At 32.8% G+C, this 27,514-nt stretch overlaps 1 protein-coding gene and 1 long non-coding RNA gene across 3 annotated transcripts in view; both read right to left on the minus strand.

The window, feature by feature from the left end:
* LOC100882449 (CCR4-NOT transcription complex subunit 6-like twin) overlaps window positions 1-27,514 on the minus strand; it is a 620,172-nt gene that overhangs the window by 396,456 nt on the left and 196,202 nt on the right. The gene's annotated exons all lie outside the window — the stretch shown is intronic.
* LOC143266068 (uncharacterized) overlaps window positions 1-27,514 on the minus strand; it is a 265,310-nt gene that overhangs the window by 203,698 nt on the left and 34,098 nt on the right. The window contains exon 2 of the long non-coding RNA XR_013041084.1: window positions 10,850-10,884. This is a non-coding gene — a long non-coding RNA (uncharacterized LOC143266068). The remainder of the gene's footprint in view (window positions 1-10,849; window positions 10,885-27,514) is intronic.

Here is a 27,514-nt window from a genome sequence, read left to right on the forward strand (position 1 = left end):
ATCGAGCGTGCAACCGGGTCGGAACGAAAGAGACAAAGAGGGAAAAGGAACCGTATTCGAGGGTCGACGAGTAGCAGACAGAAAGAGGAAAGGAACACAAGGAAGCAAAATGGTTAAGAGGAGCGGCCAACGTCGTAGAAGCATTAAGACAAAAGGTCATTACAGGGCTGCTGCCTTCGTTCTTTTCCTTCCACCCCGGTTGCTCCAACGTTTACTGTCTTCCGGTGCTTTACAGCTGACGGAACAGCTCGCTAAACGACTAATTAGTGATTGCGCCGGATCATTCCTTTTATCGAACCGACTAATAGACGCGTTTATTGCGAAAATTTATGACCGAACACCGCTAATCTCGGTACTTAAATATCCAAGTATCTTTATACAAATTTAAAAATTATATAAATTATATAAATTTATAAATTGTAGTTGGAAGTTTGTTGAGATCGGAGAAAATGATTAAAGAGTTTTGTAATGTTAGGGATTTTGGGAATTTTGTCGCTGGTAATATGTTTTGTTACAGCGAAAGGCGGCGGCCATTTTTATTAGTTCACTGACGCCTCCGCTAGGGTCGCATGCTACATTTCTTACAAGAGTATTTTTCATAGATGAAGTAATAAAAATAATTAGTATTTTGACGGAATTAAAAAGAAAAAACATTGTAATAGAATTTTGAAAAGTGCACAAATATAATTTTTTAGAATTTTTCAAACTTATAAATTGTCACCAAAATGTTCCAAGGTCGACAAATTTTCAAACATACAATTTCAAATTTCACTTTCTAAATTTTTACCTAAAACTGAAAATACTGTTCGATATATGGCAGAGTCCATCGTATACAAATAAAATCCATACATTAATTGAAAGGCGACCTATCGTTTCCTTCAGAAAAGCGGTATTTTCTCACGTTGCCGATACTTTTGAGATTATCGATCGTCAATAGTCTTGGGAAAGGCTATATCGAACAAGTTGCAAGTACAAAGCGGAAACTCGACCGCGTAGCAACCTCGTCCTAAGAGTTTTTTCGCGTCGAACACGACCCAGGAGAATCGATCGAAACGGAACGGACGAAAAGCAGCGGCAATTGTCTTCCGAAGTCGTTTAACAAACTCGGCCTTCCTTGTCCGTTGCTCTTTTGCTTTCTTCTGCGACGAACTCGTCGCTCGACCGAGAAAAACCTTTGTGGATTAGCTGAGTCGGTCCATAAAGGTGAATAAGCTTCGAGTCAGCAGTTGCTCCTAGCGTTGTGTGTCGGCCATCTTGATGGACTGATACTTTTCGACAAGATGGCTAACTTCCTTATATCGATGACAAACTTTCAGACTAATTTCATTCCAAATTTTTCTCTTCATTTTACTTACTGTTTATATTGAGTCATGACACTTTGTGTATATACAGGGTGTTCCTATTTTATTTATATATACTACTTGTAAAAATAATGTATCAAAATAGTAATTTATTAGGTTATCACTTTATTAAAAAGTTATAACAAAAATAGAAAATGGACAGAAAATGACAGACTGCTCTCTTCAATATCATATACAGGGTGTTTCAATTTTGTTTATGTACCTTTACTAGAATATTTTATAAATAAAAATAAGAGGAAATGTTTATGTGAACATATACTTTACTTTATTTATAGAACATACTGATAATGTTCTAAAAATTTGGGACACACTGTATATGACTTCAAGAAAAGCAGTGCAACTTTGTTTAAATGACTCGTGTTTTGTTTGACTGCTTCTCTAATAAGTTTTCAATAAACTACATAAAACCACGTTTTAATTATTTTGTAACAAAATACTTAAGCCTTCCACAAGTCATTACCATTTGCATATGGCAATAAATTTTCGAAGACAAAAATGGAGCACTCTATATATTTATTAATGGACATATCATGATTATAAACGTTTAACGAGTACGTGCTAGTGTGCTATCGTGCTTCCTTCCAGTAATTACGTATAAATGCACGATGTGTAAAAGCAAAGTTTATACCGGCATAGTCGGTTCGGTGGTCGACGATTAGCGCAGGTAGATTTTCATCCTTTTTTCGTGGTTGTACATCTTAAAGGATATTGATTAGTTAATGGATTAATAAATTGAGCGTGCAGCGAATACGATTTCATTGGACTTCGTCTAGGTGTAAATTATGGCGAACGGTAGGGCAAATGGCGTGACTGGCCGACCGTGAAACGTGCATATGTAACGCCTACTAGCACGCACCATTTGGCGCTTCGATTTTGCATCCCGATGTTCTGTTAGCCGGGAATTGATTCCCTGCGATCTAATGTCCTTATACAGGGTGTTCCACTTTAGTTGCAACATGGCAAATTTTCATTTATTTGATATATGAGAGAATATGATTTTATATTTATTTGAAATGTGGAAGAATTTCTATATTTATTTGATAAATTTTTGTAAAATGCCATGTCCAAAAAATTGAAAAATTCTAAGGTTCAAGAGTGCCATATGCAAAATTAAGAAATTTGAAAATTCCAAGATTCGAGAGTACCATATACAAAATTTGAAAATTTGAAAATTCCAAGGTTCAAGAGTGCCATATGCAAAATTAAGAAATTTGAAAATTCCAAGGTTCAAGAGTGCCATATGCAAAATTAAAAAATTTGAAAATTCCAAGATTCGAGAGTGCAATATACAAAATCTAAAAATTTGAAAATTCCAAGGTTGAAGAGTGCTATATGCAAAATTAAAAAATTTGAAAATTCCAAGGTTCAAGAGTGTCATATGCAAAATTAAGAAATTTGAAAATTCCAAGATTCGAGAGTGCAATATACAAAATCTAAAAATTTGAAAATTATAAGGTTCAAGAGTGCCATATACAAAATTAAAAAATTTGAAAATTCCAAGGTTCAAGAGTGCCATATGCAAAATTAAGAAATTTGAAAATTCCAAGGTTCAAGAGTGCCATATGCAAAATTAAGAAATTTGAAAATTCCAAGGTTCAAGAGTGCCATATGCAAAATTAAAAAATTTGAAAATTCCAAGGTTCAAGAGTGCTATATACAAAATCTAAAAATTTGAAAATTCCAAGGTTCAAGAGTGCCATATGCAAAATTTGAAAATTTCTACATACAAAATATAAAAATTTTCATAAGCAAAATTCAAAATTCTAACCCGCAAAATTAAAAAATGTGAAAATTCAAAAATTCCCAAATTTCCAAGTGCAAATTTTCCTACACCCAAAAACAAAAAAATTTAGCTATATGAACGACCTACAACCCCACAAAGTCTGAAAGTCCCCAACCTCTAAACGATCCAAAACTGCGTGCACCATGTTTTATCTCGCAGGGGATCCATAGTGATTCATATGTGTCAAAGTCCAGCACGTATCCTCTCGTCACGCTCATTTTCACCGGTGTGTTTAGTCATGCGTTCATTCGTTCGCAATATGCGTTTTTCTCTCGTTCACACGCATCCAAATGATCTGAGTTAATGTTCACAGTCGCGCATGCGTATACGCCAAGATGCGTGAAGCGTTTTATGAAAAACAAACAACAATTTATGTTCTCGGTGCGAACCCTCGGTTATTTTCTTCAATTACTTCCACCGCTTCTAACAGCCTGGAAACACTTTCTTTTTCGAGTTATGAATACTTTTCGTTGGATTCAGATGCAACTATAGTTCATTTCTGTCGACAGTGAGTAAACTCGAAATAGAAATGTATTATGGCGTGTAAGTACATGGTTAATACGCGGAGTGGGTTTCTATTTGGTCATGTAAAATGGAAGATAAGGAGTTTATTAATGGAATCGAGTGGGAAAATAGATATGGATGTTTATGGATGAGTTGATGGGAACTGCGAGAGGAAACTCAACTTTCCGGAACCGAGTATTATTACTACATCGGTACTTATCGTTCGCTGAAGATTAACTCGTCAGGGTTCACATATCGGACCGTGGAAAATTATTACCGCTTCTGATATTTGCTTGGATGCTTCTGCAATATTCGAATGAGCTTTGATGCGGGTTAATTAATTTTTGTGACGTCATTTTTCAGTTATCAGATTTGGAGATTTGTGATAACATTTTTTAAAATTGTGAAATATTCGAATGATGAGGTTTGATGAGGGATGTTAATTTTTGTGACGTAATTTTTCAGTTATTAGATTTAGAGATTTGAGATGAGATTTTTTAAAATTGTGAAATATTCGAATGATGTGGTTTGATGAGGGATGTTAATTAATTTTTGTGACGTAATTTTTCAGTTATTAAATTTAGAGATTTGTGATGAGATTTTTTATTTTCAATTGTCAATCATTAAAACTTATTTCAGTCATTAATAAAAAACAGTAACACAAAATTTATTTCAAATACTATCAAAAACAATGTCAAAACTTATATCAACCAATAAAATCACACAAATTTAAAAAATTAAAAAAAATAGTATTTATATATAAATAAACTTTATAAAGTATTGAACTAGTTTCCGTCAATATTTCTATTAAAATTTAATTTGAAATTGAATGAGACGAGCAAAGATATTTGATTGTGTTCGCAGTTTGTCAAAGAGCAGGATAGAAATCACGGTCCGCGAATTTCCCCAAATTTCCTGTTTCGAAATAATTAAAAGTGGTATCGCTAATGCTGGCTCTCTCATTCAGTAAAATGTAAATGAAGCATACATTATTAAAGCTGGTGTATTAAAGCGGCAATGCAGCTCGTTCTGCTATACCATACTACTTTCATTAATATCATTAAACTTTCTGCATTAAGAACAGGGACTCGCAGCCATTATTTTCTTCACCGAAAGTTCGCAATAGATTTACGACTGTACTTTTGTTCCATTGAACGCCGGCCATTTCTATAGCCTTTCGAAAGGTTTTTTTCATTCTGGAAGAAGCTTAACATCCTATCTTGTAATTTTTTTAGTTAGTGAAGAGTTATTTTGACCTAGAAGATTTTTAGACAATAAAAATTTTTGATGATGACAAATGTTTGAAAATTAAAAAAATTAAAATTATATAATGATTACTATAATTATATTTACTGTACTATCTTGTAATTTTTGTAGTTGGTGAAGAGTTATTTTGACTTAGAAGATTTTTGTGACAATAACAATTTTTGATGATGATGACAAATGTTTGAAAATTAAAAAAATTAAAATTATATAATGATTACTATAATTATATTTACTGTACTATCTTGTAATTTTTGTAGTTGGTGAAGAGTTATTTTGACCTAGAAGATTTTTAAGACACAATAAGAATTTTTGTATGATGAGGACAAATGTTTGAAAATTAAAAAAATAAAATTATACAATGATTACTATAATTATAATTTACTATCCTATCTTGTAATTTTTGTAGTTAGTGGAGAGTTGTTTTGACCTAGAAGATTTTTGTGACACAATAAAAATTTTTGATGACGAGAACAAATGTTTGAAAATTAAAAAAATAAAATTAGGAATAGAAAAAGAAAATTAGAAATATACAAATCTAGAGATATATGAATGTGGAATACAGAAAATCGACTTATGAAAATGGGGATACATGAATCTAGGAATATAGGAAACTAGATATGTAAAAAAATATAATAAAAGACTAATACAGTGCAATAAACAAGGCATTAAACACGTTGTCACTGAAGCGTTCGAGCGTCGAGAAGTTTTCTCAGCTGCAATTAGCACGGCGGAAAAGTTGCGCTGGAAAAGGCAAAGCCTGGAAAAACGGATCGGAGAAAGTATCGTTTCGTTTTCATTAACGGATGGGGAGAAAATGAGAATCGAATAAGAGTACAGAAAGCAGTGAATAATAAAGCGGCCGTACCGCTCGTAATGAATGTCATTAATATACCTTAACCGGACTTCATTAACTGAAATGGTGTTTGTACCGTGAAGTTTCTTTGTCTGTTTGAAAAAAGAGATTTCGACAATAAAGTCGGGAATAATTGGTTGAAACATTGAAATTTATTATTATGTTCTACCAATTATGGAAATTATGTGTACATCAGGGTTAAAATAATTCCTTTTCTGCCTTTCATCCTCAAAAAATTAATATGTGAAAAGAATCCTGTCAAAGTTTTAGAATAAAAATTTTTATTTAGATCAACATTTTTATAATGATTTTTTATCAGATTTTTAGGTATAACTTCACACTGTCACAGTAACTAAAAATTAAATTAGGTGTTTTTATTTTTAACAAATTTCAACAAGTATTTTCACGATGTTTCATATTTAATATTTATAGTTGCGATGTCAATCCATAAGTTTAGAACAGCTGCAAATTGGTTAAAAAGTATATTAATATAAAGAAAAGGTCCTGCAATCGTGTCCTATTAAAACAGTATAAAATAATGTTTATTACATGTTAATTAAATGCACCGACTTTCTTCTTGAATTAATGAGATAATTTCGATATGAATTATTTGACAAAGTTTAATAAAATCGTTAATTAACGTAAAAGGATTTAACGGTTCTAAATAATTTTATGGACTTAGATTAAGTCTGCATTCTGTCTTAGGCATTACTCTACGTGAGTACTTAATAGGTTCATAATTTAGCCGAGGAATTTATTCCGAATTTAATTATCCGATCTAATATTTCAATACGTTACTTTAAATTACCAGTGTAATTACTGTGTGTTATTCCGAATCCCATCTCTATGCTCTTTGAGGCGACTTCCGTGCTCATCATGGTATTCATAAATTGTTTTGCATCTTTAGGAAATGTTCAGACACTTTCGTTTTTCGTACTCGAATGGATTTGGAGATTTTAGATTTAGAAAATTTTGCAGATTTGTAAATTCATATTTTTCCAATTTCTGTACAACTTATTAGTAAATTATAATTATAGTAATCATTGTATAATTTTAATTTTTTTCATTTTCAAACATTTGTCCTCATCATCAGTGCCTAAAAATTTTTATTGTGTCACAAAATAACTCTTCACTAACTAAAAGTTTTAATTTTAGATTCCAATATTCATGGAATACAATATTCCTAGATTCTCCAGATTCAAACATTCCTAGGTTTCATTATTCTTAAAGTCATCCCTAGATTTCTACATACCTAGGTTCTTAAATTCCTACACTCTAGATATCTGTGTCCCTAGATCACCTGTATTATCTATATTCCCAGATTCTTTTCAGATTTTTTTATCTATATTCTCAGATTTTTTTCTCTGCGAAAGTCAGAATACTGGAACGTTTTTCGATTGATAATTCTCGTTTGGAACTCATATCTTGATGGAAAAGAAGCTACAGACGAACTAAACCGAAACTGTCGAGTGCGTAGCGTTACCTCCATTCTTATCTCCATTGAGGAAACCTAAACATCTACCAACAGTTTACAAACACTTGAAACATATCAAAGAACCCTCTGAATACGTTCTGCACCATAGAAATGAAACACAGTAGAAATTAAAATTTTTTTTAGAATCGAAAGCGTTTCATTAGATTCCCAAATATGGACTTTGTACTTCTGGACATGAATTTTACTTTCACACTTTCATTGTATAATTTGTACTTAAAAATTAATTCTATTACGTTATGACACCTCAAAAAAGATAATAATAATTATTACAAATGATATGATAACCCTAAATACCTTTCGTACAAAGTTCAACTATGTTTTATGTAACGAAACCAAGTGTCCGGATACTTATGGACGGTAGTGTAGATTATATCTCTAGACTCCTATATCTCCAAATGTACACATGTACAATTATCCCCATACGAAACGTCCTTATACGCCCCTATCTGGAAATATCCCTAGATTAGCAATATCCAATACACTCCCTAAAAACGAAGGAAGTTTTTAATCCAATTAGAGGAAAAGGCGTTCCGAGAAGTTTGCACACGTCTGAAATATAGCGCTGATTATCCCGATCTGTAATATCGAAACGGCATCCGGTCACGGCTTCCTCTTTTCTCGCGCGAAATATTTTCGTTGCCGACAAAAAGCACCGACCGACCGCCTACTATATCGCATGCCTCGGATTCCGATATAATAATAATGATCGAGAAGAGGTAGCCAACCCGGGATGGTAATACCGTGCATTTCGTAACGATCGCCGCCGCCGATTCCCTTTATCTCTTTCCGTTTCCCCAGCTTTCTGTCTTCCCTTTTTCCTCGCCGTATTTATGCTCCGATGAACTGTGTCGCTCGTAAACAAGACTTCCTAGTCTTTGGACTCCATTAATTCGCCACTCATCGCTGCCAGTACCGTAGAACGTTTTCCGTTAGTGCTTCAATAAGTCCTGGATAACCGTGCACGCTGTTCTTCCTTTCGCTTCTTTCCTTTTTTTTTAGATTCCCGTTTCCACTCGCGGGAAATGGTTAATTGCTTGTCGTTCCAGTAATAATGGTTTCCCTGCGTCGAACACTTCAAACGTGTTCGACCCGCCTTTCCACTCGCAATCGATACCCTCTTTTTATGTACATCTTCTCTGATCGATACATTCATCCATTTTGTTCGAATACTTTGCTCTCCTTGCTCGCCTTTGCGTAGCTTGTGCCATATCTATCGGTTACGGTTTTTCGTTATTGCGTTTCTGTTTTCTTGCATCATTTCGGAATTTTTTTACATTTCAAATTTTATGGTTTGCAGATATTCGTTTTGGAATTTTTGAAACTATATTTTTTTATTTCAATATTCTCAAATTTATAAATTTACAAGCCTGCAAATTTAATTTTTGAACTTACGAACTTCGTATATTCAAGCTTATAGATTTCGAACTTAGTGTCCAAATTTTCAAATTGTCAAATAATCAATTTTTCCTCAAACCCTAGATGCTAAGTTCCCAGAATATCTTCCCAAATTTCTAGATCTACAAATACTTCCTCAAGCTTCTAAGATTTCCGAATAACATATCAAATTGCGCGGTATATCAGTAAAATGGCGTCATTGACCTAACCTTATCGACCGTAGTAAGTTCTTAACGCGTGTTCACTCGTAGATTATTCCACGTAACACAGCGCGATATTGCGCGGCGGAAGTGCACAAAGGCGAGCGGTCGCTGAATTATCTTACATCCCGGGGCGACGTAGAAGAAAAATTTCTCGGCAGAGATTGAATTAAAAATAGAAAAGTTCCGTGGGCAGAAATTCTCTCGCCTCCGGTCGAGAGGATAATAGCCGGGTTAGCGTCGTAGCTGCGCGAAGATTAAACATTTCGCGCCCCCTTGTTAGGGGCCGGCAAATATTTTAATCGAGTTTCCTTTCGTTTGAACGGATATTATTCAGTGTTGCCCGATTCTCTGGTAAAATGAGAGCTAAGGATACATTCGTACCGATGTCAACCCAAGAGTTGGCGCTTGAAGAGGTTTAGGTAGCTATGGTCGATGTTTAGAAGAGCTAAAATTGGTCAGAATAGAAAAATGGACGCCTTTTCGGTATATTGGGTCGGTCACACCAATTAGGCCAAAGATTGTTCAGATGAATAGGTCAGTTTTGCTTAAATAAGATCATTTTAATGTCTTATACTGTTTTAGATTTTTAATTTGATTATTTCAAACTTGTATGAAACTTTGTATACAAACTTTGTAATTATCCATGTATCACAGTGCTCCTAGTCTCTCAAATAGCTACATCTCATCCCTATAGCTCCACCATCTACCGATGCCAACCCATGAGTTGGCGCGTGAGGCTGACGCGTTCAGAGCTCCGATTGGTCAGAATAGAAAAATGGACGCCTTTTTCGGTATATTGGCTCTCGCACACCAATTAGGCCAAAGACAGTCGGCAAACGTCTCGAGAGTGAGATAGTGCGAATTGCGTTCAGCAGTTATTGTCATTATTCTTATTTGCCGAAATGTAACTGGAAGTGTTCACGGTGGGTTAGGTGGAGCGAGTGGCTTCTTTTACTCTGGCTCGACCTTCGCGCCAATTCCTGGCTTGTCTACAGTAGAGACTGTGATGATCCAAGGAAACGTAGGGATTCTGGAAGCTAGGAAATATGGCGATTCCGAGGACTGTGAGAATCTAGGAAATTCAGGAACTGTAGAGAATGTGGGGATGTGACCTAGGGATCCAGGGACTGTGGACTGTGGAGGTCCTAGCGGACTTAGAGGCACTGGAGACTGAAACTATGGATATGGAATGTGGGAGTCTTGGGAACCATGAAGACTCTAGGGACCATGGGATCCTAACCCATAGTTCTCAGAGAATTCTCTCAAGAATGAGTGAAATACCCAATTTGGGATCACGCGCCAACTCGTGGGTTGACATCTGTATATGCATCACCGGATATTATAAGATTAATGGCGGCGAAGACAAGTCTGCGCAGTGTGCGTCATTACACAATATTATAACAAACAGATTAAACTTCATAAAACTACCGATATTCAAGTTTAATTATAAAAGCAGCCGATCAACACAAATTGACTACCTTGTTTTGTACAATATGAATGTTAACAGTAAGCAGATATATTATGTGTTTATTGTATGATAAACGTGCGGTTAACACGAGTGGTTTACGTGTTACGAACGTTTTCAATATGGCGACGCATCAATTTGATTCGAGGTTAGGTTTTCGTTACATAAATCTACAAGCTTCCACTATAAACATAAGTCTTGTAATATTGTAACATTAGTTTATATTAATTGTTTGCATTATATGATTCACATGTGTTAACAATATTTACAGTAACGATTAAATGTCTGATTAAATATGTCCAAAGCTTCTTTTACTCTGAGTCGCTCACGCGCCAACTCATGGGTTGACACCGGTACCTTTCGCTCTCTCAAAAGAATGACTAAAATTCGTTCTCCCGAAAGATATGCATGTAAAATTCATCCTGTCGAAACATACGCACGTAAAATTCGTTCTTCCGAATTCGAGAGCACGTATGACGAAAATTTCACGACGATAATAAATTATAATTAATAACGCTACTCACGTTGCATTCCATTGTAATCGTCGAAAACGGCTTACCTGCAACACACAGAAACGAGGTAATAATTAGTTCGATTCCGTCGATCGTGCTTTATATATCTCTGTTTTCGTTCGGAAGTTTGCACCGTTCGTTCTACCGTATAAATTCCGCGACAAAGTTAAACGAGTGACGGCTACCGGGGAAAAGACACGGATAAAAAAACGAGATAAATAGCCGCTGGAGGAGGATAAAGGGAAGCGGAGAGAATTACTTCTGACAAAAAAGCAAAAGAAATTGAAAAGTTGTGAAATGAAGAGGAGCAAAAAAATTGGACGAAGTACAATTGTTTTTCGAGATAAAATACATTCTTTTGTGACATCGTAAAAGAACATGATCTTTGTAACGGGAATGATATTTAGACAAACGTTCTTAGGAATCATTATTATAGATGTATTACAGTTTTTTGGAGGATACATGAAATTTGAATGTTTCTAATCCCAATATCCATAAATTCCAAATTCTCCAAATGCCAAATTTTCCAAATCCCAAGTTTTTCAAATCCCAAATTCCCCAAGTGCCAAATTTCCCAAATCCCAAATCTCCCAAATTCCAAATTCCCCAAATGCCAAATTTTCCAAATCCCAAGTTTCTCAAATCCCAAATCTCCCAAATTCCAAATTCCCCAAATGCCAAGTTTTCCAAATCCCAAATCTCCCAAATCTCCCAAATCCCAAATCTCCCAAATCCCAAATCTCCCAAAACCCAAATCTCCCACATCCCAAATCTCCCACATCCAAAATCTCCCAAATCCCAAATCTCCCAAATTCCCCAAATGCCAAATTTTCCAAATCCCAAGTTTCTCAAATCCCAAATTCCCCAAATGCCAAATCTCCAAAATCCCAAATCTCCCAAATCCCAAATCTCCCAAATCCCAAATCTCCCAAATCCCAAATCTCCCAAATCCCAAATCTCCCAAATCCCAAATCTCCCAAATCCCAAATCTCCCAAATCCCAAATCTCCCAAATCCCAAATCTCCCAAATCCCAAATCTCCCAAATCCCAAATCTCCCAAATCCCAAATCTCCCAAATCCCAAATCTCCCAAATCCCAAATCTCCCAAATCCCAAATCTCCCAAATCCCAAATCTCCCAAATCCCAAATCTCCCAAATCCCAAATCTCCCAAATCCCAAATCTCCCAAATCCCAAATCTCCCAAATCCCAATATCCCAAAATTCCAATATTCCTAAACTTCAATACCTCCATAACTACCTTGATCCCGATATCTAAACTTCAACACCCCATTATCCTAAATTCAATCACCTCAATCCCAACGTCCCCAGTTTCCGAGTGTCTTTAGATCCAAATCTCCTTAGTATTCAATGTTCCTTGATATCCCTAGATCTCCACATACCCACATCCCTAATTCTCATCACAAGTGTATCCTACAAATTCCCACAAAACGTAACTTAAATAAGATTTATCTTGTTCGTAATTTCACTATTTTCAAACGAGAATTTCCGGCAGATCTGACAGAATTTGAGCAAATTTCGGTACGGATATTTATGTTCCTCTTTATTCGTGCCATTCACGTGGGATTTGGCTGCGATCTGAATTTATTTATGATCCGAAGGTGAGAGAGTGTTCGAAAAGACACGATTCAGCTGAAATACGAGGCGTGATACACGAAACTAGGGGATAATTTTCGCCACAAAGTCGCCGCTTTTAAATGACAGTAATATAAAATTTATCTCGTTAGAGTTGCCATCGGAATTCGCTTACACTCTGGTTCCGCGCGGGTTCGCGCTGAATTCGTGGCTGTTAAATAATCCGCTCGGCTGCCTCGCTCGTTAGTTTTTATTTCGAAGATGATACGGGCTGAATACTCGTCCGATAAAATATTCGTGGATTCCACTGTATTCTACGATCTGCTCGTCCATTTCTATCGTGTCTCGATGCATAATACATTACGTACTCAGAAATGTTTGTACGTTATTAAATTCGTCTTAATTAAAACTAGATTTGCGGTCGTTTAACGACCATTTGTATTCAAATTGAAACTGGACTGGGAAAATAGAGGAATAATAAACTGGCTTATGAGTCTTTGACTATGTTCAAGTTAACATATTTTTAATATACTTATATTTTCATATAAGTTTTGTATTTTCTTTTTCATATAAGTTTTGCATTTTTTATGATATATTAATTTTTGGTATGTTTATTTGTTATTATATTTTTGGTTTTGTGACACTTTTAATATATTCTTTTGTTTTGTATTTAATCTTATGTCATTTTTGGGAATATGGATTTATTACTATATTTTGTTTACTACATATTTTATTTATTTTTTGACACTTTTCATTTTGCATTTCACATCATTATTGTTACAGTGTTCTTTTTTATATTTTATATTATTTTTTACAATAGTCATTTATTATTATATTTTGTATTTCATGTCATTTATTATAAGATATATTCACTGTTATATTATTCAGTATTTTATTTATTTTTTATAACATTTCTTTATTCTTATATTTTTTGCTTTATATCATTTTCCATTACATTCTTTTATTTTTTTTTGTATATTATTTTTTATAATAGTCATGTATTATTAAATTTTGTATTTCATGTCATTTATTACAAGATGTGTTTTACTATTACATTATACAATATTTTATTTATTTTTTTTTTATAATATTCTTTTATTTTTATATTTTTTACTTTATATCATTTTTCATTACATACTTTTATTTTTATATTTTATATTTTATATTATTTTTTATTATAGTCATGTACTATTATATTTTGTATTTCATGTCATTTATTATAAGATATATTTACTATTACATTACACAATATTTTATTTATTTTTTATAACGTTCTTTTATTTATATATTTTTTACTTTACATCATTTTTCCTTACAATTTACTACTTTTACATTTTATATTAATTTTTGTAATAATCATTTATTATTATAGTTTTATAACATACTTTTCTTTTTATATTTCATATTTTATGTCATTTTCTGTAATGTACTGTTTTTATTTTTATATTTTATACTTTATATTATTTTCTACAACATATATTTATTATTATGTTTGTATTTTATTAATTTTTTGTAACATTCTCTTATTTTCATATTTTATGTTTTACATCAAGCAATGTTTAATTCATCTTTTGTAAAATGTTTTCATTTTCGTATTTCATATTTAACGTCACACAATGCTTTATTCATTTTTTCGTTACAATTTTGTATTTTATATTTTATGTCCTTTATTCTGTACCATATATTTTGTAGCTTTTGTTTTATATCTTATAATTTACATTTTATAAAGTTATTCATAATGTGCATTCATTTTCATATTTCATTTTATAAGTATTCATTTTCATATTTTACATTTAACATAATACAATATAATCTCTACAAACACAAACCTTTTTTCGCTTCTACATTTTGCATCTCACTTCAAACATTTCCAGAATCCTCATTACCTTCGCAACGAGTTTCATAAAAATTGATAAGTAGAAGTATTAAGTTCAGCAATTCCGAGAGTGCTCACAACATTAACATTTTCATATTTTCTGTAATTCTTCGAATGACACGATTCAGAAAGATCTGTCTGAACAATAAATTCGCGCGAAACACATTAATGAAAAGTGGGGATTAAACGGTGTTTCTCGAGACACTCTAATTAGCCGACACACGAATATTCATAGCTGCGTTGCAACCCGGTCGCGGGCTTAACAGTTCCGACCGGAAGTAACTGCATGTTTTTTGCCACGCTACAACTAATACGGCCAAAAAGGAAACACGAATCAGAGCAAGATGTAACGGTGAACAGGAAATACGCGACTGGATTAGTAAAGGAAGTGTCCGAATAATGTTACAGAGATTCTAGATGACATACGGTGCACCTCTATACCTGCATTTTAATTCGTTTACGGACAGATGTTTGACACTGTTACAATTTTTAGGACGGACATTTATTCAAGCAAAATAAAAGTGAATGGACAAAAATGATGTTTCATTTTTTCAAAAATAAATTTCAATATTTCAGAATTCAAAAAGCGAACTGTTTTTGGACAAAATAAATCAACTGCAAACTTTTTAATTAAAAAATGACTAAATTTAGCAATGTTAGATGCAATTTTAAACAGAAATTTTAAATAGAAGTTTAAAAATTCTAAAATAAATAGAAATTTAAATAGAAATTAAAAAATTCTAAACAATTGCAGTTTAAAAGTTTCATAAATAGATTTAGAAATTAGTGAATAAGTAGATACTAGATAAATTAAACTAATACTAGATTTAAGTTAAATTAGTAAATATAAAAAATTGAAAACTATTCAAGGATAAATCGGTAAATACAAAAAATTGAAAACTGTCTGCATAACTTATTAAGCATGAAAAATTGGACAATTTTCTTGGACAAATTAAATATACAAAACTGCAAACTTCTTAATTAAAAAATGTCTGAATTTAGCAATGTAAAATTTCAAATTTAGAAATTTAAAAAATCTGAAGACTTGAAGTTTGCATGTTTAATAGACTTGCAAATTAATGAATAAGTGGATACTAGGTAAATTAAACTAATACTAGATTTTAGTTAAATTAGTAAATATAAAAAATTGAAAACTATCCTTGAATAAATTAGTAAATTTAAAAAATTGAAAAACTATCATTCGATACATTAGTAAATATAAAAAATTGAAAACCATCCTTGGACAAATTAGTAAATCTAGAAAATTGGAAAGTATCCTTGGACAAATTACTAAATATAAAAAGTTGCAAACTATAATTAGACAAATTAGTAAATCTAGAAAATTGAAACTACCCTTTGACAAATTAGTAAATCTAGAAAATTGAAAACTACCCTTGGATAAATTAGTAAATCTAGAAAATTGAAAACTACCCTTTGACAAATTAGTAAATCTAGAAAATTGAAAACTACCCTTGGATAAATTAGTAAATCTAGAAAATTGAAAACTACCCTTTGACAAATTAGTAAATCTAAAAAATTGAAAACTATCCTTGGATAAACTAGAAAATCAAGAAAATTGAAAACTACTCTTGGATAAATTAGAAAATAAGGAAAATTGAAAACTACCCTTTGACAAATTAGTGAATCTAGAAAATTGAAAACTATCCTTTGACAAATTACTAAATATAAAAAGTTGCAAACTACCCTCGGATAAATTAGTAAATCTAAAAAGTAAATAAATAAATAATGACAGCATAAATTAATTATTCACATATTACTTCCAAAAGAGCCCAAGCAAACAAATTCAAACGAAACCAAAGTAATATAAAGATACAAAATGAAAGTTAAAAGAAATCGAATCAGATAAAATAGTTAATAAAAGCGTAAACCGTGGAAATAGAAGTTGAAGATAAATATATTGACCGAAAGGTTCGATGATATTGCCAATTACTTTCTGCAATTGCAAAGTTTCCGACGAACCAAGTACTCGAGAAGTTCTGCCCGAAGTTCCTGTACGTTCCCCTTCCGGTTCTTGTTAATTGTTTCACCAGGGATTTCCAGAGGAAAGTTCTGGATCGTTATAGACGATCTCAAAGACCACACGTGTCGGCGAACGTTTCAAGAAACCTCTTCAAGAACAAGTAAAACATACTTCCCCGCGTAAGATTGTTACCTGCTGCTCTTTAATTATCTCGTTCACGGAATTATAGTAGACCTACCCTTGAAACTCAGTTTAACGTCCATAGCATAAATGCACTTGCTCTCAAACTGCATATTTGCATCTATGCGCGTATTAAGTTGTTGCATGCGAAATCGCTGCTTTTGTAATATCGTGTTTTTGCTGGTGTTGACATTTTTCACATTTTTGATAACTGAGGGAGGTTCATTTGAGAAGTTATAAAGTGCAAGGTCTGTACATTTTTGTGTTTTCAAGCTGGATTTATGGAATATTGCTGAATTTAGTCTTTTTTTGATCGAAGAGATTTCAATTTTGTTAATTAATAATTTCTGTAGGCGGTTTTCAAATTTTTTTATTTATTAATTTATCTGAGGATAGTTTCCAATTTTTTAGATTTACTAATTTATTCAAGGATTGTTTTCAATTTTTTTGATTTATTAATTTATCCATGTATGCTTTTCAATTTTTATATTTAGTAATTTTTCCAAAGGTAGTTTTCAACTTTTGCATTATTTATTAGTCATATTTCAGAATACTTTGGATATTAAGTTATTGCAAATACAACTGTGAAATTTGTATATTGGTTAATATATTTATTTTTAATATTTCAAGGTTTATTATTTTCAAGCTTAATTACTATTTAATTCGATTTTCTTCAATTTTACAAGAAATTTTATGTGCATAAATTATTTGGGTTTCAGTCAGAATTATTTACTCAAACTTATTGTTATTAATTATTATTATAATAATTATTTTAGACATTAAGTCACTGTGAACATAACCATGAAATTTGCATTTTCTAAATATAATTTATATTTTGATCAATTTTTGATAATACTTTTTTCAAGGTTTATATTTTCATTATAATTGCAATTACTTATAATGGTTTACAAGTTAGAATGGTTCGTGATTGTTTTTGAGTAGTTAAAATCATTCACTGTCGTTCATAATCGTTCATAATCGTTCATAATAGTTCATAATCGTTCATAATAGTTCATAATAGTTCATAATCGTACATAGTCGTCCATAGTCGTTGATAATTGTTCACCGTCAGCCAAAGTCGTTCACAGTTATGCACAATCGTCCTCAGTCGTTCGAAATCGTTCACAGTCGTGCACGATGGTCCACAGTCGTTCGAAATCGTTCACAGTCGTGCACGATCGTCCTCAGTCGTTCGAAATCGTTCACAGTCGTGCACGATCGTCCTTAGTCGTTCGAAATCGTTCATAATCGTACATAGTCGTCCATAGTCGTCCATAGTCGTTGATAATCGTTCACCGTCGGCCAAAGTCGTTCACAGTTATGCACAATCGTCTTCAGTCGTTTAAAATCGTTCACAGTCGTGCACGATCGTCCTCAGTCGTTCGAAATCGTTCACAGTCGTGCACGATCGTCCTTAGTCGTCTGAAATCGTTCACAGTATTACACGATCGTCCTCAGTCGTTTAAAATCGTTTACAGTCGTGCATACTCGTGTATAATCGTATGTAATCGTTCATAATCGTCCCTTATCGTTCGTAATTACTTATAATTGCTCCTATTTACTTATAATCATTTATAATTGCTTACAATTGCTTATAATTGCTTCTACTTACTTATAACTGCTTACAGTTGCTTATCATAGCTTATATCTGTTTATAATAATATATAATATCTCAAAACCTAATATAACAGTCCCCAACCTCCTAAACTCCCACTTCCCCCAAACCCCAAATTTCCCAAACTTCCAACCTCAAAAAATCCCAAACGACAAACAACAAAATAACGTATATGAAATTACAGCAATTTTAAAAACGAATTAATCATTCCGTTATTCATTTAATTCGTAAATCGATAGAAATGTTTTACCCATTTCGATCCGTCTCATTATTCCTGTCCACCCATTCATACCATCTCACGCATTTATCCGCTATCGCAATTGCAAACATTTAATGAATAAATCATTCGTTTCAGCAGGGATTTTCATCGTTCAAAGATTCTTTTTTGCGTCGATAATTACGAAACAATTAGACGCCCTCGTAATACGAAACAAAACCGATTATAGCCGCGTCGATTGTTTCGCCGTTGCTTTTCGTTAGTTAATTTCCTACCGCCGTATTAATTATTGTTCCAATTAATTAACGAGTTTTGATAATACGCTTAAAGTTTTTGCCTACCCGCCATTTTCCTGTTACGACGTCATTAAGGATTCCCTCGTAAGAATTATTTTAACTTGATTATTATATTACCTTTCCACCGTTTTTCATAACAATTATCCCCCCCTTTTTACGTAATTCGAGGCATTACCGTAATTCAGTTCGCTTATCTTACTGGTCGGGACAATTTATCTCCGTTATTTTCAATGTATGCGTACAACGTGTCACAAAGATAAATTATCTGATTCAGAATGAAAAATGTTGCTGCAAACAGAAACTTTTGTCAAGGTCATCTTTTTCTAGATTCCGAGTTAATCGTTCTTTTTAATGGGAGCGCAAATTTGTATACACAATTGATCTGACCTTCGAGTGACCTTGTGGGATCGAAAGAGGAACTCGAGAAATAAATTAATAACAACTTCGATCTACATATATGTTTATATGATTTATAGAATTTTATCTCTTTACTAATTTTCAAAAATAAATTTGTTAACTAAAATTAATTAAATTTGTTCAAATTAATTGAAAACTTGCAACTATAATTTTATGAAATATAGCACAAAATTGAGGTTCTAATATTTGAATATTGATACTATTAAATTATTTGACCACTCAAAAGTTTTATTTTTTAAATTAAAAAGTCAAAGACACTTTTCTTGGAATTTGTACTGATTTAAATCGAAATGTGTAATTACTATGTACATTAATTTATTTTTCATCGTTTATTTAACATATTTGTATCGATGCATTTCTTGAAATCTATATTGATGTTAATTGATGCAAAAATATTAATTTTTACATTAATTCATGTTTTGTTATTTATTTAATTGTATTAACGATTTCCTTGCAGTCCATATTGATTTTCATTGATACAAAAATATTAATCTTAACATTAATTCATGTTTCATTATTTGTTTAATTTTATCAATTATTTCCTTGAAATCTATATTTTGATTTTCATTGATACAAAAATATTAATGTTTGCATTAATTCATGTTTCATTATTTGTTTAATTTTATCAATGATTTCCTTGAAATCTATATTTTGATTTTCATTGATACAAAAATATTAATGTTTGCATTAATTCATGTTTCATTATTTGTTTAATTTTATCAATGATTTCCTTGCAGTCCATATTGATTTTCATCGATACAAAAATATTAATGTTTGCATTAATTCATGTTTCATTACTTGTTTAATTTTATCAATGAATTCCTTGAAGTCTATATTGATTTTCATTGATACAAAAATATTAATGTTTACATTAATTCATGTTTCATTATTTGTTTAATTTTATCAATGATTTCCTTGCAGTCCATATTGATTTTCATCGATACAAAAATATTAATGTTTGCATTAATTCATGTTTCATTACTTGTTTAATTTTATCAACGATTTCCTTGCAGTCCATATTGATTTTCATTAATACAAAAATATTAATGTTTACATTAATTCATGTTTCATTATTTGTTTAATTTTATCAATGATTTCCTTGCAGTCCAACATTGATTTTCATTGATACAAAAATACTAATGATTACATTAATTCATGTTTCATTATTTATTTAATTTTATCAATGATTTCCTTGCAGTCCATATTGTTTTTCATTGATACAAAAATATTAATGTTTGCATTAATTCATATTTCATTATTTGTTTATTTTTTATCCACATTTTCTTGCAACCTGTATTGGTTTCCACAGAAAAATACAACAAATCCTTACATTAATCCATATTCATCATTTGTTTGTTTTTATCAGTACCTTTTTCAGACCCGTATCGATCTCCATCGAAACATACAATTATCTCCTAACCTCAAATTACTTCATCAGTTGCGTCACTCAAAGCTGACTATTTATTACTGCAGTGTCACGTCAAATAAAAAAAGTTCAAACGTTAAGTGCATTATAGCCTCATTCATCCTCAATTATACAAATTATAATTGGTATCAAAGTTAGAACTGGATCTTCAATTTACATACACTTTACATTTGTCACGTTTGAACTGGAATGTGCGTCACGAGTCTGATGTTACAAGTCAAAGGATTAACTCGACATTAATTCATAGTTAATTTAGTTTCAAGGTTAATTCAATATACTTTTCTTTTTCATTTTGCATTTTAAATGCAGTGTATAACAATTTAGCAATTAATTTTCTTCAACTGATACATTAATTGATACATTTTCTAACCTAACATAACCTAACCAGCTCTGGAACCCTTAATGCTCTAAGCGTGCCTCTCAGGCACCACCGATGTGCGGCGTTACATTACTCAATATAAATATTGTAAACAAAATTATATAACTGAGATGAATAAAGATTGACTTTAAAATGTAGCACTTAAAGTGTGACACTTCAAAACTTGCAAGTAATGATGAGAACAAGTTTTCAGTTTTTACCATTAAGAGTTAAGAGTTAATTAAAAGTTGAGGCTAATTTACAAAATAGATCAAGAAAGAGTTTCCCAATCAAATATACTGCAACAGTGTGAATATGTGACAAATACATTTTTCATATATTATAAATAGTAAATAAATTTTCAATAAAAATATATCTAACCAATCTATTTATCTAAATCATTTATAAACTCTAATATGAAATGTGATGTGAAGCCACATAAAATGGAAACAGGAGTGCAAAGGGTTAAAGTTCGTCGAGAGTTCACCAGAATAAACAAAACAGAATTCTATTCCATCTCCAACGAAAAGAACCGAGGTGGATCAAAAAGTTGAGCACAGTGGGGAATGAAAGCTGTCCGTGGAACGTCAGCGTAATTTTCCGCGGTTGATCACCGAGGACCGTGCCATTATCCTGCAAGCTTGATATATCGCATGGCATAGTTACGGGTAATTAGCTGTTACGCGCAATTGGTAATAATGGCCGTGTCCAGTCGACGTTCTGCCCTTTTCAAATGAAACATCCACTCTTTCGAAGAACTCGCGTTCCGATTTCATGTTAGAAACGTGTTCAACTGTGTTTCAGTCATACTCTGTACAAAGTATAGGGAAACAATTTTGTAAAATTGTAACATGCTTTCTTGCATGAAACAGGTGTACGTTGTTGGAGGCCTGTGTGGAGGTTTATTATTTTTAATTTTATAATTCTATAATTTGGAAACAATTTGGGGTTTGGGAGATTCTGGGGATTTAGGGAGTTTGGGGAATTTGGGATTTGGGAGATTCTGGGGATTTAGGGAATTTGGAGAATTTAGGATTTTGGGTATTTGGAATTTGGGGGATTTGGGATTTTGAGTATTTGGAAATTGGGGAATTAAGGATTTGGGGAATTTGGGATTTGGGGAACTTGGGATTTGGGGAATTTGGAAATTGGGGAAATAGGGATTTGGGGAATTTGGGATTTGGGGAATTTGGGATTTGGGGAATTTGGGATTTGGGGAATTTGGGATTTGGGAAATTTGGAATTTGGGGAATTTGGAAATTGGGAAATTAGGGATTTGGGAAATTTAGAATTTGGGGGATTTGGGATTTGGGGAATTTGGGATTTGGGGAATTTGGGATTTGGGAAATTTGGAATTTGGGGAATTTGGAAATTGGGAAATTAGGGATTTGGGAAATTTGGAATTTGGGGGATTTGGGATTTGGGGAATTTGGGATTTGCGGAATTTGGGATTTGGGGAACTTGAGATTTGGGGAATTTGGAATTTGGGGAATTTGGAATTAAGAAATTGGGGAATTTGGGGTTTGGGGAATTTGAAAATTGGGGAATTCAGAATTTGGAGAATCTGAGATATGGAAAATTTAGAATTTGAAGAACTTGCAATTTGGAAAATTCGAAATTTTAAAGATTTATTTTTACATTCTAAAAATATTAAAATGTAATATTAACATTTAATATTTTATTAAATTTTCATACTTAATTAATTAAAGTTATAATCCATAATTAAAAACTGAAACAATATAACAACAATCTAACACTACTATTATGTTCCATTATCAACTCCTAAACAAACAAGCAACATTGAAATACAAATCTAACAAAAAGTAGTATAAAATACCAAGTACGTCAATTGACGAGGTAATTAATGTTTTTATCAGAATTTGTAGAACGCGATATTACGATTCGCCACGATTGAAGTACGGCAAGGAAAATATAGCGATTATGTAAGCGGGAAATAAATTTTCTGCGACACGTTCTGAATTGTGGCTGAATAAATTTCAACCGAGGAGAATTTAGCAGGTGTGTGGTAGCTAACGGTTGAAAATGTTTCATTATGAACGTGTTTACTATTTATCGTCTGTAAACCGGTGAATTGTAACTTTGATCATTTAACATGCGCGATCAACACTTCCGTTTTACCGCCACGCTGCTGGATTAAACGATAAGTCATCGCGTTCATGTTCTCTAAGCGTTCAAGCTTCAAATCTATCGAATTATGCGTTCAGTTTTGGAGGTGTCAATTAGATGGAATTATTCAAAGGGTACGGTGATTTGTTGTTTATTTCGTATCAGTGATTTGAGGTGTTGTAAATCTAATAAAATGGAGTGTTAAAAATATTGATGATAATTTTGGAAAATTTTGTTAATGAGTTTTAGGTATTATAGATGGAGTATTTTTGATATTGAAGGTAGAGAAGATTCAAATTTATAAATTTAGAATTTTGATTTTTGTGGTTGAAAATTTTTCAAGTACTAAATTTTCAAATATTTTAATGTACGAGTTTTTAGACTTTTTCAAGTTTGAATGTTGGAATTCTTAAATTTTCCACAACTTTTTAAATTTCAGGATATTTATTTTCAAAATATCTGAATGCTAAAATTTGCATATTTCAAAATTAACCAAATTACCTAAATATCCTTAATTCTAAATTTTCCAAACCCTAAATTTTCCAAATTCTAAATTTCCCAAACCCTAAATTTTCCAAATTCCAAATTTCTGAAATCCCTAATTCCCCAAATTCCCCAAAATTCCAAATTTTCCAAATCTCTAATTCTCCAATTTCCAAATTCCCCAAATCTCAAATTCCTCAAATTCCAAATTCCCCAAATTCCAAATTCTCCAAATCCCAAATTCCCCAAATCCCAAATTCCCCAAATCCCAAATTCCCCAAATCCCAAATTCCCCAAATCCCAAATTCCCCAAATCCCAAATTCTCCAAATCCCTAATTCCCCAAATTCCAAATTCCTTAATTTCCAAATTTCCCAAATCCTAAATCTTCCAAATTCCAAATCTTCCAAATCCCAAATCTCCCAAATCCTAAATCTCCCAAATCCCAAATCTCCCAAATCCTAAATCTCCCAAATCCCAAATCTCCCAAATTCCAAATTTTCCAAATCCCTAATTCCCCAATTTCCAAATTCCCCAATTTCCAAATTCTCCAAATCCCAAATTCCCCAAATCCCAAGTTCCCCAAATCCCTAATTCCCCAATTTCCAAATTTCCCAAATGAAATTTTTATCTCCCCCTGTAACAAAATATCCTCATAACTTATCGATCCATTGTACAAACTTTCATAATTACTACATCATCACAATAAACAACCCTCTTTTTATAATGAAACCATAAATCCACCTGATCGAACAACATCACTATTTTTCGATTTGCAAGTCTCACTTGTATCGAAATATCCGCAGTTAAAGTTTCTTCGTACGACGTTCAATTAGCCTAGTAATTAATGATGCGATGCAATCCACGCAGTGGATGAACCTGAAATCGTCGATGCATTCGGTATTCGTGTGTATGTTCGTTAAATTCCATCCATAACGTTGCGGCGATACTCGTTAAAACGTTACGATCATTACAGTGGCAATGTTATGGCCATTGTGGACGCTTTTCTAAATTTATCGGCCGATACGTATCGGAAAGTCATTCACTGGTCGCTGATTTATCATCGTTCGCCATGCATTGCTTTCATCATTGTCGTGAATGATAATTTTATCGCGGAAAAATGGATCGGGAGCATAAATTTAACGCGACGCTAACGGGCTACGCGTGAACTAATAAAAATGGCCGACACGCGTTTACTTTCTCGCGTTTTGCGAACGTCATCTTATTTATCGTTGTGCAAGTAGCATAAGTGCTTTTGACTTCATATAACATTCTATTTGCTGTTTCAGAGTTTGCAATTTTTAATAGGGACTTCATTTTTACCACTGTGTTCATTCTATTTTTTAACGATAGTAATTTAATTGTGTACGTATTTTTTTTAGGAACACGTACATTGCATTCTAATTTAATAATGAAATGAATGTTCTGCAGTGCTGATTTACAAGTGAAAGACGTATTTGCATTATTCATACATTTATAAATAATTACTGAACGCTGGATATTATTAGCACTACCTTAATTTGTTATATTGGAAATGATGTCCAATCACCTTCATTTGTAATAATTTGAAATTATTTCTATCTACCTTAATTGGTTACATTTGAAATTATTTCAAACTGCCACAAATTGTATATTGTTTTATTTTCTGAATCACGTACATATAATTTGATTTTCATTGAGTGAATAATTACATTAGCAAGTCTACTAAATTCATATTCAATTTGCCTTTATTTGGACAGTTACATATTTTCCTGGAATTATTATTTCATTCCAACTAATTTTGCAACAAGTTTATTTTATATTGTTTCAAAATTTGATGAAATAATAAATGAGAGATATAGATTTTCTCCATAATCTAAAATGGGGTTAAACTTGTCTCTTCTCTTCAAAATTTCAAACATATTATTCCTCCAGATAGATATTTTTCTGATACAAGAAAAGGTTATGATTGCAAATTACAGTAATGGTCAATTTGCGAGTTAGTACTTAATTTCAGTCACTGCATTTCGCAGACCACAATTAATAGTTCTGGTAAATTTGACTGGTTCAAATATTTGAAAGCAAAGACCACACATGGTTCCATGAAGGCCTCATAGGGTCATATGGTTGCCCTAAGGGTCTCTATTATCATGACTCGAATGACAGTCAACGCGCTCACAAAAATACACGTAAGAAACATCATGTACCAGCGAGCATCTTTCATTTAAAATGTAAGGAGATTAGGTATTAAGACGATCCAACAGTTAGATTATCACCGTTGTCTATATGTGTATAGGAAAAACGTGTCAAACGATCTGCCTTTTATTTATCAATTAAACCATTAGGAAATGTCCGAATGATTGCGACGAAAGCAACAAAAGAGCGAGTCTTGATTAACCCTTTCGTGGACGCTGTTAGTAACATAAATTTAACGTACGACACTAACGGTCAGCGTGCGAACTAATAAAAATGGCCGACGCGCTTTTGCCGTTGTAAACGAACGTGGTCTTATTTATAATAATAAAAGTATAAGTGCTCTCGACAACATATAACGTTTGAATTGTTCTTCGCGAGCTTTCTCGATAAATTTTCAGTACCGACTTGATGTTAAAAGTACCATCGCATCCGCCATATTTGTTTTGCACGCCAGCGTCCCTGTAGCCCAGTGACTGCTTTCTTTTCCGACACTCGAAGACTTTGTAAAACTAATTTTTAATTTGCGGTACGTGAACTGGAATTATTGAACCACCTTCGAATAATGGTACGAAGCGAAATTTGTTTGTACCATTTCTTAGAACATGTTTATTCGATTCTTGTGTTAAGAGTATAACAATTTTATTGGCACTCCAATTATATTACTGTACTTAATTTTATGAAAGCAAGTTTTCTGAATATATTTGCCACATGTACTGCGTGTCCGGTAAGCTGGCACGCGATTTTATACCAATAGGATTTGCGTACTTTTGCTCTGTCAACTTGTCAGCCACGCACATAGTACGTGTTTCTCCTGAATCTTTAATCTGTTGTTGCTTGGAAATGTAAATTAAGAAATCCCTTACGAAAAGAATTTCCAGCAACTTCGTGGTCTTGAAGGGTTAATCACTGATTACTAATTAATTAGATTAGAGACCTTGGAAACTTGAGGTCCACGTTTTTGTGTGGGTCAGTAAAAGTTTACGGAGCGGCTTAAAAGAATGCAAGTTTTGGGCCAAACAATTTTCTGGTCCTTCAAGATGAGAACATCCCTTAAATTTGAATCCTTCTCTTTATTTTCTTTTTTAATTTATATTAACTTGTTTTTTATTTACATATCACTACAGTAGATGCATAAAAATGGTTAAATACAAAAATTGAATAACTTTCTGTTGTATAAAATTGTCCTGTGAAAAGGGCCATATAACGAGAGTCTTCCATATTAATCCCAAAACTCGTATCCCGAAAGTGAAGTTTTATCGACACGAAGTAAATTTTCTCACTATCTCGAAATATTCGAGATCCCGAATAACAGAGAAATGTCTGAAAATGAATTTTGCAGGCTTGGAGGACGCAATTGCAATCGTCGGTGGTTTTCAAGAAAATCTGTCTGGCGGGGCCTTACTGGAGCTGGCAAACGATCGAGATTGCATCTCGATATCTCGGCGAACGTACCGCAATTTATAAATCGACTGGAAAATGGCGTCGTTCCGAATAAAAGTTGCTCGACGAATTTCCTGCTGGCACGAGGAGAAAATTTTCCTGTAATCGTTTCTCCATCGACCCACAGTCGACGTATTATTTCGCTACGATTATCATTCGAGCGTGGATTATTCATCGTCGATTTATGCTTCTTTCATTTCTTTCGCTTTATGATCCTTGTTTTTCCTATTCGAGCCTCAAAGGTTCCGATATTTTTTATCTCTTTTAACAAACGACGACTCGTCGAATCATCAAGCATCTGTTAACACGCTTGTTCGCGTTATTGCACGCAGTCATTGAAAGTTATCGATGATGAAGCATATTGAACGGCTTACTCGGTGCCATTGGTGACGTTTGCTATATTGCCTGACGCGTACAAGGCGCCACATAAGTAATTGGATGTATTCTGCAAATGGCGATAGTTAATTCTAATGGCAGATTAATCGGGTTTAGGA

The sequence above is a fragment of the Megachile rotundata genome, chromosome 16, assembly GCF_050947335.1.
Source record: "Megachile rotundata isolate GNS110a chromosome 16, iyMegRotu1, whole genome shotgun sequence".
NCBI classification, from domain to species: domain Eukaryota; kingdom Metazoa; phylum Arthropoda; class Insecta; order Hymenoptera; family Megachilidae; genus Megachile; species Megachile rotundata.